At 39.3% G+C, this 15,143-nt stretch overlaps 1 long non-coding RNA gene across 1 annotated transcript in view; it reads left to right on the top strand.

Moving 5' to 3' along the window:
- LOC144380149 (uncharacterized) overlaps nt 1-15,143 on the top strand; it is a 274,054-nt gene that overhangs the window by 23,343 nt on the left and 235,568 nt on the right. The window lies entirely within an intron of this gene.

The following is a 15,143-nucleotide window of genomic DNA, read 5'->3' as shown; positions in this document are numbered from 1 at the left end:
CACATACCCTCTCCAATGTCTATCACCCAGTTGAATCACAGACCTGTACCTCTGAAACAAATAATACATTATATGTTAAAAAAAAAAAAAAAAGAAGAAGATAGCAGGAAGGGAAAAATGAAGGGGGGGAAATCAGAGGGGGAGATGAACCATGAGAGACTATGGACTCTGAGAAACAAACTGAGGGTTCTAGAGGGGAGCGGGGTGGGGGGATGGGTTAGCCTGGTGATGGGTATTAAAGGGGGCACGTACTGAATGTGTGTTATATGCAAACAATGAATCATGGAACAATACATCAAAAACTAATGATGTAATGTATGCTGATTAACATAACATAATAAAAAGTAAATAAATAAATAAATAAAAAAGAAGACAGGCATTACTGAGCATTGCAATGATGCTGGTGTGTTCCTCCGCAGTTCATTCCTTATTGCTTTAATGAATGGAGTGCTCTCCAGGCCCTCTTAAGGAAAATGACCAGCTGGTAAGTTTTCCAGTTGTATGTAATTGATCCATTCTAGCATGCTCAGCTCCATAACCCTTTTGAGCTCTTTCTCACAATTTTCCATGGCCTCTCTAATTTAATGCCAGCTATTTTTTTTTTTTTCCTAAGTCTTTTAGAAGCATCACTTAGGATTCTTGCCAGGGAGTTAAATCCTGTATCACTAGAGAGTTCCCTCATATTGTAAATCCTCCTTTATCTAGCTTTATACCGCACCTTCTTGATCTAGCACCTTCAGGATTCAATTCCAGACACATTTTCTTGGTTCCTACCAGTGCATGCTACCCATGTCCTTTAGCAACTTTGATGTATAGTCCCTCCTTGTCCCTGACAGGTCCAGCACTTCTCCAGGCTGGCTATGCTGAGATTTGATCATATTTAAGGGCTTGTTGTGCAGATGGAGAGGAGAAGGCAGATGCTAAGGAGGTCATTCATTGTTTTGTTTGGCACCTACCACACTGGAGGCCTCTGCATGGTCTTAAACAAGGTGAGTGATCTCTCCTCCAAAAGAAGTAGGCCAGGGCAGCCTGGGTGGCTCAGTTATTAAAGCGTCTGCCTTCAGCTCAGGTCATGATCCCAGGGTCCTGGGATCGAGCCCCGTGTGGGGCTCCCTGCTTGGCAGGAAGCCTGCTTCTCCCCCTCTCCCACTCCCCCTGCTTGTGTTGTGTCTCTCTCTGTCAAATAAATAAATAAAATCTTAAAAAAAAATAAAAGAAATGTATGCTATTAAAAAAAAAAGAAGTGGGCCACTTCTGCTGGCCTGGTGGGCTCAGAAATTAAGGATACAAAGTTCACAAGTTCATCTACCTACATATCCTCATCTCAAGTCTCAAGAGTTCCACTCTGTCCCTCTCTGGGTCCTATACTGTCATAGGAGATTTGCTGAGGCCAAGAATTCTTCAAAGCTCCGCCAATATCACACTTAAGTTCTCTGTCCACAGCCATTCCCTCCCTCTGGCTTCAGGTGATGAGAACCTTTTCAAATGCTACCAAGGAGGCCTCTGACACTCACGCTTTACTTTGAATTATGAAGAGGTCTGAACCTGTCATTTTCTTTCTTCACTAAATCAGTGGTACTTAGCAACGGCCACTCAATTTCATATTCTTTGTTGTTGCTACTTCCCCATATCTCTCTAATACCTGAAAAATTACACCAGTTAGTGCATCTCGTCCACCTGCCTCCCATTCTCCTCAAGTGGAAAGTCTTAGTAGTTGGCATGTACAGCGTTCCAGAGATTACCAGTACATCACCTACCACCCGAGATCCAGCTGGCAAGTTAGATCCAACTACAAAATTCTATCCTTAGCATCTGCTTCTCAGATCTATTTCTAGTACAAACCAACTTAGGTGGAGTTTCTTAAAAGTGGATCATGAGTTGGGGATTCTTATTCAGGTCACTCACTAGAGGAGTGTTCTCAGGAGAAAAGGACTGAACAGTGTCTGATAGAGCAGGGCATAAAGTCTAATCATGGATGTGGTCTCAATCAAAGACGAGCTTTAGTCTGAATCCAGGGGGAAGCTCTGGAACATATCCTGCAACAAGTAAGCTCACCCTAAGATGAGGAATCAGGCTTTCATCCCTCGGTACCAGTTGTTAACTGAAGTTTGTTGGGTGGGTGCTGTGTAGCTTTCCACATGAGGAAGCTCCCGTTTGGCCAGGGGTAACTCTCTAGATAAAGGGTCAGCTGAGAGTTGTTAGCAGCGAGCACTTGCAGAGGCTAAAGGACGGGCACATTGGCAGATGAAAAGGATCCATGCACCAACACCATCCCTACAACAGATCAGCAGTATGTCTGAGATCCTGCACTCCAGAGCAGCTCACGGGTAATGACTGGTCCAACCACCACACTTTGAGTGGCAAGAATAGATTGTTTTGTTTTCAGGTTTTTCTACCTTCTCTTTTTCCCCTGCATCCCTTTTACTTTTCTTTCCTTCATTCTTCCTCTTTCCAATTACACTGATTCTATGTCTGATCTCCAAACCAGTCTGTAAGACTGCATTCGGAGATGTGGGCATCTCCCAAGTTTTTTTCATAAGAAAGGGAAGAAAAGCCTCAATTTATTGGTCTGCTTTTCTATTGATACATTCAGTTACCTACACTAAAGTTGATTTTAAGCAGATACTTCCTTCACATGAGTGAACAGTTCTTTTTATTTTTTTAAAATTATTTTATTTTTATTTTTTATTTGAGTATAGTTGATACACAATATTGCCTTAGTTTCAGATGTACAGCTTAGTGATTTGACAAGTTTTTGGGTTATGCTGTGTTCACCACAGGCAGAGCTATAGGTCTTTTGGACAGATTTATTTATTTATTTATTCATTCACTCATTTATTAAAGATTTAGTCATCCATTTGAGAGAGAGTGAGAGAGCGCGTGCATGTGTGTGCAAGTAGGGGGAGAGGCAGAGAGAGAGAGGGAGAGAATGTCAACTGGAGAGCCCCACTTGGGGCTCCATCTCAAGACCCATGAGATCCTGACCTGAGTGGAAATTACTAGTCTGATGCTTAACCTTAACCGACTGAGCCACCGAGGGGCCACAGGGCTTTTTAAATATTACGGTCTTAGGAGCTGATTTAAGAACAAGGCAGGACTCTTAGCCTTTTGTGAGAAGACCCATAATAGCAAAGCTACCTTAAAGTAGGAACCACAACCATTCTTCAGTGTAGCACTGAAAGAAGCATTTACAAGCCTACTTACTATGGTCTCCCAACTGGATGGGGGCCCCCAAGTGTGGGGTGAGCCAATCTGTTGGAAGCCTGCAGGGCACGGGCTGTGAAAGAATTCACTGAGGCAGAACAAAGGAGATAGAATTTGACTGAAAACACCTTGGATCCACAGCAAGGGAGCAGTGGGGCAGGACAGCAGGGTGGAGACTGTCAGCGGGTGGGGAGCTGTAGTTAAAGGGGGAAGGAGACGAGGTATGGGAACCTATGGAGTTTTCCTTTTTTGGTACCTGTGTTCCAGTGTAAGTAATCCATCGGTCAGCTAGGGTTTAGGGATATTTTGACGTGGGTCACTTAATGGGCCTGTTTGAACTCAGCCAGCAGGTCACTGTGGGCCCTTCCACCTGACTCATGGGTCCATTGTTCAAGTTGATGGCCTGAAAGCGGACTCTACAATTACATCCATCTTATTTGGAAATGCTGAGATCCCAAAAAGTTAAGGAATGTATTCAAAGTCACACAAGAAGTGAGTGGCAAATTTTAGATAAGGTACATCCTCATCTGTGGGCCTCCTATTATTTTGTGCTACAATTAATTTGAAATTGGATCTTTGCACCTTGAAAACAATTTTCGAAGTAGGCTACCAGCCATCATTTTTATATTTATGCTTTATTCTTAGAGCACAGTGGAGTAGAGCATCAGCTTGAAAATAGAAACACTATGTCAAGGCCAAGGACTGGGGCTCTAGATGCTCTAGAGTAGACTGAAAGGTCTGACTTAGTTTAGGATGCCAATATTCACTTTAGAGAAAATCTCCCATTATCATAGCATCAACCTCCTTACTGTGGAAAATTTTTAATAAGACTGTGATATCTGCTTCAGATTGGAGAAGATGACTTCTTTTATTGCTCTCTGCTTTTCCTTAAGTGTTGTCATTTTTCATGGCATGGAGGTGACTGGGAAAGAGTGTATTCAGTACAGTACAGACTATCCTTCCTCTATTCACATTAAAATTAGGACATTATCACCATAATCATTAACATTATCCTCCTTCTACCCCCCCTCCCCCGCTCCTCCTCCTCATCAACATTATTAACTCTCATTGAGGGCTATGTACCAGGCAATATGTCAGGAGATTTATATGCATTATCTCATTTAATCCTCAAAACATTTGCGTGACGCTAATATACTTAGACTCATTTTACGGATGAGAAAACTAATGTAGAGAGAATTTTAGCATTTTCCCCGCTGTCGCACTGGGAGTTAATAATAGCACCTGGATTTGAACTGAAGTTGGCTCATATCAGAATTTGGTATTGTAAACATAGTGACCTATGTTGGCTAGTTAGATCAGAAGGCAAACCAGTTTCAAAGCGAAGGTAAATGTCATCAGTTTATGATGTGGAAATGGTGTTCAGAGCCAGCAGCCAAGAAAGCATTCTTGAGACGTGTTTGGTGCAAAAAGGTGGTTTTATTAAAGCATGGGGACAGGACCCATGGGCAGAAAGAGCTGCACTGGGGTCCCGAGGAGTGGCCCTTTATATACTTTCAAGTTGGGAGGGGGTTAGGGACAGTACAAACCTCCTAAGTATTCTGGAAACAAGGTTTCCAGTACCCTGAGGGGGCTAGCTATTGTTAGGAAAAGGTCATTTATTACTGTTTAGCAAAAACTCAGTCATAAGACTTTTCAGATGTGTATCAGTGGGCCATATGCTTGGAGGATGATTGTTAACATATATCTTGGGGATTAGAGATAAAGGAAGTTTCCAAAGGAATTTCTATATGTTTAAAGTAGACTCACAGATCCTAGGGGGTTGGGTTAAGATTGCCTTTTGGCCTTAGCAAAGTGTCAACATGGAGGCAGTTGAGCTCCCAGAGGAAGGTCACTCTCCCTGTTTCAAGGACTTGTCAACTGGGCTGTAACTAGTAAGGAAATTTAGTTTTTCTTTGCCCTTGTTTCCCACATCAGTTTAGTTTAGAACTATATTGCATTTATGTCGGTGAACTGAATTCAGGGGAACACTTATAGGCCAATAAGAAATCCTAGAGAAGGACAAGATAAGAAGCTCCATGTTGCAGAAGGAAGTAGTCTTGTAACCACAAGAGTAAAAGCACAGAGCAAGACTATATTTTGAAAAAATGGAACATGAGAGATTTTTTTGTTGTTGTTTCTTTGACAGCAGGCACCACTCTTCATAATAATTTTACTGAGAGATGTTTATGCAATAAAGTAATGTTATCAGGCATAAAGTAACATGTGGTTTAGATGTTTCCTTAGAAGTCGGAGAAGTGTGGGAGGAATTTCTGCTGTGATAGAGAATCAGGTCAAAATGGGACAGACTTATGTTAATGATACAAAGGGATTTTCCTGAGCCTGCATACTCTAGAACTCTGTGGGTACAAGGAGATATCGTATCTTTTTCTAATTTGTTTATAGTTTTTGTAAATAAATGATATGTATTTTGTATTCATACTGCCTTATTTTCTCTGTTTGATACCATTGCTGCATTGGGGAGGAAAAAAACTTACAGGGAAAAGGGTAGGTGAGTCAACATTATAGAACCTCCATGAATGATGAAGGTGAGTAAAAAATAATTCCCCCTCTAGCCTTCTAAATTCTTGGCTGGGGCCCCTGTAACAAGAAACAGATGAAGGAGAGAAAAACAAGCAGACGTTTATTAACATATATATCTTGTGTATACATGAGAGATACCCAGGGAAAAGTGAGTACCTCTTAGAATTCAAGTTTAAATACTTCAGAGGAAGGGACGCCTGGGTGGCTCAGTCGGTTAAACGTCTGCCTTCGGCTTGGGTCATGATCCCAGGGTCCTGGGATCGAGTCCCGCATCGGGCTCCCTGCTCCATGGGGAGCCTGCTTCTCCCTCTGCCTCTGCCTCTCTCTCTCTATAAATAAATAAAATCTTTAAATAAATAAATAAATACTTCAGAGAAAGACAAAAGAAAAGGGTGTGGGGGAGTCCAGTTGGGAAAGTGAACAGGAAAAGCCTGGTAAATAGGGATAAGATTTGTTATGCAGATTTAAGTCTATGCCTTTTCCATTGATAAGATTCTCTTGTAATTTAGAGTCATCCTTTTCTTTTTAGTTAAGAGAGGGAGATGCCCTTTAGAAATGGAGATTGCCTTTATAAATGTAAACTTACCTTACAAAAGGGTAATTTCTACTCTGTTTTCAGAGCTTTTTCTGGTTCTGCTGTTTCTTTTTTTTTTAATTTTATTTTATTATGTTATGTTAATCACCATATATTACATCATTAATTTTTGATGTAGTGTTCCATGATTCATTGTTTGCGTATAACACCCAGTGCTCCATTAAAAATGCGTGCCCTCTTTAATACCCATGACCAGGCTAACCCATTCCCCCACCCCCTCCCCTCTAGAACCCTCAGTTTGTTTCTCAGAGTCCATAGTCTCTCATGGTTGTCTCCCCCTCCAATTCCCCCCCCTTCATTTTTCCCTTCCTACAATCTTTTTTTTTTTTAAACATATAATGTATTATTTGTTTCAGAGGTACAGGTTTGTGATTCATCAGTCTTACACAATTCACAACGCTCACCACAGCACATACCCTCTCCAATGTCTATCACCCAGCCACCCCATCCCTCCCACCCCCCACCACTCCAGCAATCCCCAGTTTGTTTCCTGAGATTAAGAATTCCTCATATCAGTGAGATCATATGATACATGTCTTTCTCTGATTGACTTATTTCGCTTAGCATAGGTTCTGCTGTTTCTTAAAATAATCAGCTCAAAATAATCCTTATGTCTGCGAGGCATATTTCTGGGTGGAATATTCTTCCACCCTTCATTTACATTATTAATAATAGCATATACACCAAACTACTTATGTTGATTTCTTAGGACATGGGAGGGTTGGAATAAAATTTTTTACATATAACTTTTTATTATTTGAGTTCTTAAAATTATCTAAAATGAATTATTTTGACTACATTAATAATCAGATTATATCTGTATGTTTCTATATATCTTAGTTTATACCAATTGGTATAGTCTACCAATTTAAATATAACCGATGAGTATAACATAATATATTTAACACCTAGACTATAGTGAACAAGTTTAATGAGCAAGAGGATGCTTCTGGACTTTCACAAGCCCTAAAATGAATCTGGATAACTTGAGCAAAAAACAAGGATTGGAGGGATACTGTGTAGGTTTTAGAATTAACAGGAATTCTGTAGAACCTGGTTCAGAAACAAAAAATAAGAATAGTTTTCTGTGTATAAGTAGCAAGAAGTTTTCAGAGGGTTCCCCAAGCCCTGTTCAAATAAATGAACTTCAATCAATTTTAAGTCTTTTTAGCATAGGGCTGAAAATTCAAATTCTATGGGGGGTGGGAATCCTTTAATTGGCATGAATCATATACTCCCAACTTGGTTAAAATAGGGTCCAGAACTAAAAAAAAAAGCAAAGAAACTATTATAGCCTTAATTATTAAAATAGTATGGTACTTGTGCATGAATAGACTAGCAGATAAATGGAGCAGATGAAAATGTCCAGAAATAGAACAAATACATATTAGTGTATGATAGAGGTGGCTTCACATCAATAGAATAAGCATGTATCTTTTATATTTTACTTTATTTTATTTTAGTTTTTATTTATTTATTTATTTATTTAATTTATTTATTTGACAGAGAGAGACAGCGAGAGAGGGAACACAAGCAGGGGGGAGTGGGAGAGGGAGAAGCAGACTTCCTGCAGAGCAGGGAGCCCGATGCGGGGCTCGATCCCAGGACCCTGGGATCATGACCTGAGCCGAAGGCAGACGCTTAATGACTGAGCCACCCAGGCGCCCCTAGTTTAGTTTTTATTTAAATTCCAGTTAATTAACATATAGTATAATATTAGTTTCAGGTGTACGATATAGTGATTCGACACTTCCATACATCACCTGTGCTCATCACAACAGGTTCATTCCTTAGTAAGGAATCACCTGTTTCACCCATTTTCTCCGCCCCCCCCACCCCCCGCCCCGCCTTCTGGTAACCATCAGTTTGTTCTCTATAGTTAAGAGTCTGTTTCTTGGTTTGGCTCTCTCTTTTTCCCCCCTATGGTCATTTGTTTTGTTTCTTAAATTCCACATGTAAGTGAAATAATATGGTATTTGTCCTTCTCTGACTTACTTTGCTTAGCATAATACTCTCTAGCTCCATCCACATCCTTACAAATGGCAAGATTTCATTCTTTTTGGTGGCCAAGTAATATTCCATATAATATTCCATATTATATATATATTATATATATATATATATCTTCTTTATTCTTTCATCAGTTGATGGATATTTGGGCTCTTTACATAATTTGGCTATTGTTGATAATGCTGCTATAAACGTCAGGGTCCATGTATCCCTTCAAATTAGTTTTTTTGTATCCTTTGGGTAAATATCTAGTAGTGCAATTGCTGGATTGTAGGATAGTTCTATTCTTAACTATTTGAGGAAACTCCATACTGTTTTCCCCAGTGACTGTACCAGTTTGCATTCTCACCAACAGTTTAAGAGGGTTCCCCTTTGCATCCTTTCCAACACTTGTTGTTTCTTGTGTTGTTAATTTTCGCCATTCTGACTGGCATGAGGTGATATCTCATTGTAATTTTGATTTGTGTTTCCTTGGTGATGAATGATGTTGAGCATCTTTTCATGTGTCTGTTGGCCATCTGTATGTCTTCTTTGGAAAAATGTCTACTCGTGTCTTCTGCCCATTTTTTTTTTTTTAAGATTTTATTTATTTGTTTGACAGAGAGAGAGAGAGTGAGAGAGAGTGAGAGATAGTGAGAGCAGGAACACAAGCAGGGGGAGTGGGAGAGGGAGAAGCAGGCTTCCCGCCGAGCAGGGAGCCCAATGTGGGGCTCGATCCCAGGACCCTGGGATCATGACCTGAGCCGAAGGCAGACGCTTAATGATTGAGCCACCCAGGCGCCCCTTCTGCCCATTTTTTTTAAACAGGATTATTTGTTTTTTGTGTGTTGAGTTTGATAAGTTATTTATAGACTTTGGATACTAACCCTTTATCAGATATGTCATTTACAAATACTTCTCCCATTCTGTAGGTTGCCCTTTAGTTTTGTTGATTGTTTCCCTCACTGTGTGGAAGCTTATTATTTTGTTGAAGTCCCAGTAGTGTATTTTTGCTTTTGTTTCCCTTGCCTCAGGAGACATATCTAGAAAGAAGTTGTTATGGCCAGTGTCAAAGAGGTTACTGCCTGTTCTCCAATAGGATTTTTATGGTTTCAAGTCTCACATTTAGGTCTTTAATCCATTTTGAATTTATTTTTGTGTATGGTATAAGGAAGTAGTCCCGCTTCATTCTTTTGCATGTGGCTGTCCAGTTTTCCCACCATTTGTTGAAGAGACTGTCTTTTTCCCATTGGATATTTTTTCCTGTTCTGTCAAAGATTAATTGACCATATAGTTGTGGCTTCATTTCTGAATTTTCTATTCTATTCTATTGATTGATCTATGTGTCTATTTTTGTGCCAGTACCATACTGTTTTGATTACTATAGTTTTGTAGTGCAACTTGAAGTCCAGAATTGTGATGCCTCCAGCTTTGCTTTTCTTTTTCAAGATTGCTTTTGCTTCTCATGGTCTTTTGTGGTTCCATACAAATTTTAGGATTGTTTGTTCTAGCCTTGTGAAAAATGCTGTTGGTATTTTGATAAGGATTGCATTAAATGTGTAGATTGCTTTGGGTATAGAGACATTTTAATAATAGTTGTTCTTCCAATCCATGAGCATGGAATGTTTTTCCATGTCTTTGTGTCATCTTCAATTTCTTTCATCAGCGTTTTATAGTTTTCAGAGTACAGGTCTTTCACTTCTTTGGTTAGGCTTATTGCTAGATATCTTGTTGTTTTTGATGCAATTGTAAATGGGGTTGATTCTTTAATTTCTCTTTCTGCTGTTTCATTATCGATGTATAGAAATGCAACAGATTTCTTTACATTGATTTTGTATCTTGCAACTTTACTGAATCTGTGTATCAGTTCTAGCAGTTTTTTGGTGGCATCTTTTGGGTTTTCTATGTAGAGTATCATGTCATCTGAAACCAGTGAAAGTTTGACTTCTTCCTGATTCAAAGATCTGGATGCCTTTTATTCCTTTTTGTTGTCTGATTGCTGTGGCTAGGACTTACAGTACTATGTTAAATAGCAGTGATGAGAGTAAACATCCCTGTCTTGTTCCTGACTGTAGAGGAAAAATTTTCAGTTTTTCCCCATTGAGGATGATATTAGCTGTGGGTTTTTTTTTTTTTTTTAAAGATTTTATTTATTTATTTGACAGAGAGAGACACAGCGAGAGAGGGAACACAAGCAGGGGGAGTGAGAGAGGGAGAAGCAGGCCTCCTGCCGAGCAGGGAGCCCGATGCGGGGCTCGATCCCAGGACCCCGGGATCATGACCTGAGCTGAAGGCAGACGCTTAACCATCTGAGCCACCCAGGTGCCCCAGCTGTGGGTTTTTTGTATATGGCCTTTATTATGTTGAGGTATATGCCCTCTAAGCCTACTTTGTTGAGGATTTTTATCATGAATGGATGTTGTACTTTGTCAAATTCTTTTTCTGCATCTTTTTCTGAAATTATCATATGGTTCTTAGTCTTTCTTTTATTAATGTGGTGCATCACATTGACTGATTTGTAAATATTGAACCACCCTTGCAACCCAGGAATAAATCCCACTTGATCATGGTGAATGATTCTTTTAATGTATTGTTGGATTCAGTTGGTTAGTATTTTATTGAGAATTTTTGTATTCATGTTCGTCAGGGATATTGGCCTGTATTTCTTTTTTTTAGTGAAGTCTTTATCTGGTTTAGGTATCAGGGTAATGCTGGTGTCATAGAATGAATTTAGATTATATGTCAACAAATGGAACAACCTAGAAAAAATGGAGAAATTCCTACAAACATATAAACTACCAAAACTGAAACAGGAAGGAAAAAAATTTGAACAGACCAATAACCGGCGAAGAAATTGAATCAGTAATCAAAAAACGCCCAACAAACAAAAGTCCAGGGCCAGATGGCTTCCCAGGCTTCACACAAACGTTTAAAGAAGAGTTAATACCTATTCTTCTCAAACATGTATCTTTTATTTTTTATTTACTTTTTAATTTTTTAAATGTATCTGTTAAATAAATGGTTTTAGGACAATTGGATGGCTTTTTAAAAAAAGATAGGTGAATTCATATTTTGTACTATACACATGGATAAACTTCAAATCAATAGAAGATTTAATTTAAAAAATCATACCTAAAAAGTTCACACATTAAAGTGCTAAAAGAATGTTTGGAATAATTCCTTCAGAACCTTGGAGAGAGGAAAACCTTTCTAGTTATCTATGAAACCATAAAATAAATGATTAATTTATTCCACACAGAGTATCTTCTGAATGGAAGAATATACCATAAACTAAGCCAAAAGGCAAATTACAACCTAAAAAAAAAAAAATTGCAAATCTTATTACAGGCAAGGGCTAAAAAGTACTTAATAAGCCAGTAGAAATATTTGTAAAGGACATAATTAGTTCATAGAAAAAGAAATACCAATGGCTCTTAAAAACATGAAAAGATGTTAAAACATACTCATAATAAGATAAATGCAAATTAAAGTTTAATCACAGGAGACTGACAAAATTCAAAAGTTTGACAGCACATTCTTTTGGCAAAATGAGGAGAAACTGACAATCTCATACTTTGCCAATGGGAATGCAAAATGGTGCAGTCCCTAAGGAGAACAATTTTATTATAAATACATATTTCCTTGACCCAAAATTACAACTTTGGGAATTATTCTTACAATTAATTTTGTCTTGGCAACAGCTTTTCAGAGGACCCAGACTAACACATACCTTTTTCGTGTGGGAAAGGTGGAAAAGTAAGAATATGTATCCATATTTGCTTGTATTTATAGAAGAAAATAGAAGACAAGAAGTTAAGGGAAGCAAAAGAAATGAGGTGGTTGTAATGGGTTGGGTGGAAAAAGAGGAGGGAGCATTTCAGAAACATGTGAATGTATTATCTATGCAAAAAAATAAATTTAAGAGGCTCTTGGAAAAAAAAAATAACAAAGTAAAATAAGGTCCAGAACTGTGTTTAACAACCTTAGCAGAGTGTACACAATGAGGGAGTGGTAAATGCCCTAAAGTTCTCAGAGTACTTTCACCTAGAGAAGATCCAAAAAATCAATAGCTGACTTCTACAAGGTCACTGCAAATCTCAGGACTTAAAATTTGATATTATAATATTTAAATATTGTAAGGTTATAAAGCAAGAAGAAAAGCAAAAAGAGAGGGACCCATTTCAATCTAAACTGAAGTGCCTGAATGTGATTGAGATTATAAACCTTTGGAAGATACTGTAAACTGTATCTATGCAATTCTTCTCAAGCAATCTTTTGCAAAAACCAAATACTTTCAGGTCCTTAATTTAATTATTTGTCATGTTCCTACAGCTGATCAGAGTATTCTAGCCTCGATGGCTAGACATCGGGTCCATTACTAGGGGTAGAGACATAAAAGAGATATACCCTGACTTCAGACGTGGGGAAAATAAGAAGCACTTGCCAGTTGCTATAAAGCAGCAGTGTATGTGCTTCCCTAGCAGATGAATAAAGAGGCAGCACAGGAGAAAAGAGTGCAGGACAGCTTAATTCGTCTTGAACGTGTTGAGGGACGCTTCATGAAGATGACATTTGAAGTAGACCCTGAAAATCCAATTTTCATATGTGTGTTTGTTTGATTTTCTGAGTTAGGGAAGGGGGGTCTGGACATTCCAGATAGAAGGAACTTTTGACGTTTGGAGATGCAGAAGGTCATGGTGGATCGCAGGGGTGCTGGAGCAAGCACACTAGTATGTGGGTGAACGTAGTGGCAACAGATGAGTCTAGAAAGTAAAGGGGAGCCATTCTAAGCATTTTGAACTTTGTATTAGAAAAAAAAAAAAGAGGGTAGGCATTGATGGTTCTAGAGAGGAGGATGTGTTGAGATTCATGGACTACGGAGGAGGGATATAGACTCTAGTGGAAAAAGACCAGAGTCAGAGAGGTCAGATCCAAGGTTATCCCAATAATCCAAACAAGAGATGACAGAGGGCTGCAGTGAGGCAGGGGCCATTTCCAGGCTTAATCGGTAATATATGGAGATGCCTGGATATGAGGATAAAGGTAGGGGAAAGTAGTCAAAGCACACTGATGGATTTCTAGCTCTGTTCAGAGTCATGATGATATTGTTAAGTAAAAAAGGGAAAAAAAGGAGACACAGATTGGGAGAGAAACAAATGAGGTTGATAAAGGTTAAAAATTGGTAGGCTCTGAAGATTTTTTTTCCTGGTTCTCACCTATCACTTTATGGACCAGTTGTTTCCCTAAATATTACCATGTCAATAATAATAGGCATTAATAAGAATACCCAGAAAGTAAGTGATAAACACACATAGCCCTTGTCCTCTACAAGGCCCTGCTCAGACAGATGTCCTGGCATGGGAGATGGAGGTGTGTACTTTAAAGACCAATGTCTGGGTGGCCTAAGGTGGGAATCTAATAAATGAAAAAAACCCAGCATGATCTAAGATATGGCATCCATTTGCTAGACCTGGCAAGCTGACTTTATTACAGACTGTCAGGGTAGACAGTGACAGATCATTTTGTAGGGCCCAGAGAGAGCCAGATCTATCTGCCTAGAAAAACAAATAAATCCCAGTTCAGAAGTGAGGTTAAAAAAGATTTACAAGGCACAGTGATGCATGTGCCTCTTTCTGGGTGGGTTGTGGTGGCTGGCCACGGGAGGTTAGCCTCACTGGTTCACATATCCTGCCATCTGGGGACACGGCAAGCTCCTGGGCTCATATTACAGGACATTTTCCTGTTTCCCTTTCTATGGTCTAGTTTGGGCAGAAAAATGGACGACAGGCTGGGGAGGATAAAAAATAAACAAGAGAGGGAAAAGAGTTCTCTCTCTGAACAATCTTATAAAACAAAGCATAAATCTTTAACTGCCTGACCTTTTAGCTCACATGATTCTTGGTGCAGAAGGGATAAATCAGGGCTCATCTGGAGGCTCCGGGGAGGGTAGCTTTCTGCCTTCCAACAAGAAGCAACCTATTTGTGGAAAACACATAGATGTGTCATTGTTTTTAATAGAAGCTCAATTGATTTCCTAGAAATTGAAATGTTCCCTCTGTTGGGAAATGAAATTTCTAGTTGGCCGTTCCACCTTTGGCCGCCCCTTGGTGGAGAGTCTTATTGCACATTGCTAGAATTAGCAGAGAAAGGTCAAGTGAAAGGTCTTGGGGTCACACTTCCTCATAACAGGAGACCATCTCCTCAATGCAAATAAAACCGGCAAAGGTTGAGGGTTGTGCAGACACAACTCCTACAATATAGTGAAGACTGTTTTTTGTTAACCCCTCTTTTGCTGTTCACTGTTTTCCCTGCCTTCTGTTGCTCCCTTGCCATCAAGCCCATAAATATTCCATGAGAGCCAAGGATGGTTCCCAGGTTCAACAGCAGGGCAGGTAGTTTCTACTTGTGGGCTTGGCACTTAACTGCAGCCACTCCCTTTATCCTAGCAGCCAGAGTAATGAATCTTTGAAAAAATATTTGTTTCTTAAATGCATGGAGAAAGGGGTGTGCTTTTTCTGAGCAAGCTGACATTCAGTGTTATCAAATAACTGAAGTCCCCCCAATTAAGGAAAAAAATTTTTTTTTCCTTTTTCTGTCGGGTGGTAGTAGTGGTGACCAGAAATAAGGAAATAGTAAATTAACAGTTTGAAGATAGATTTGGAAATCAAAGTTCACTGGTAAAGTCCACTATTAGAGTTCATAGAACCAAGGATGTGTTTTGATCATTTTTTACCTCTCTCTCTTTTTTTTAATCATTAAGGCTGTTCAAATGTGAAAAAAGCAGATATGCCAGGAGCCTATACTTCCTGAGGTA

Source organism: Halichoerus grypus, chromosome 14 (genome assembly GCF_964656455.1).
Source record: "Halichoerus grypus chromosome 14, mHalGry1.hap1.1, whole genome shotgun sequence".
NCBI lineage: Eukaryota > Metazoa > Chordata > Mammalia > Carnivora > Phocidae > Halichoerus > Halichoerus grypus.
This window is presented reverse-complemented; position numbering and strand designations above follow the sequence as displayed.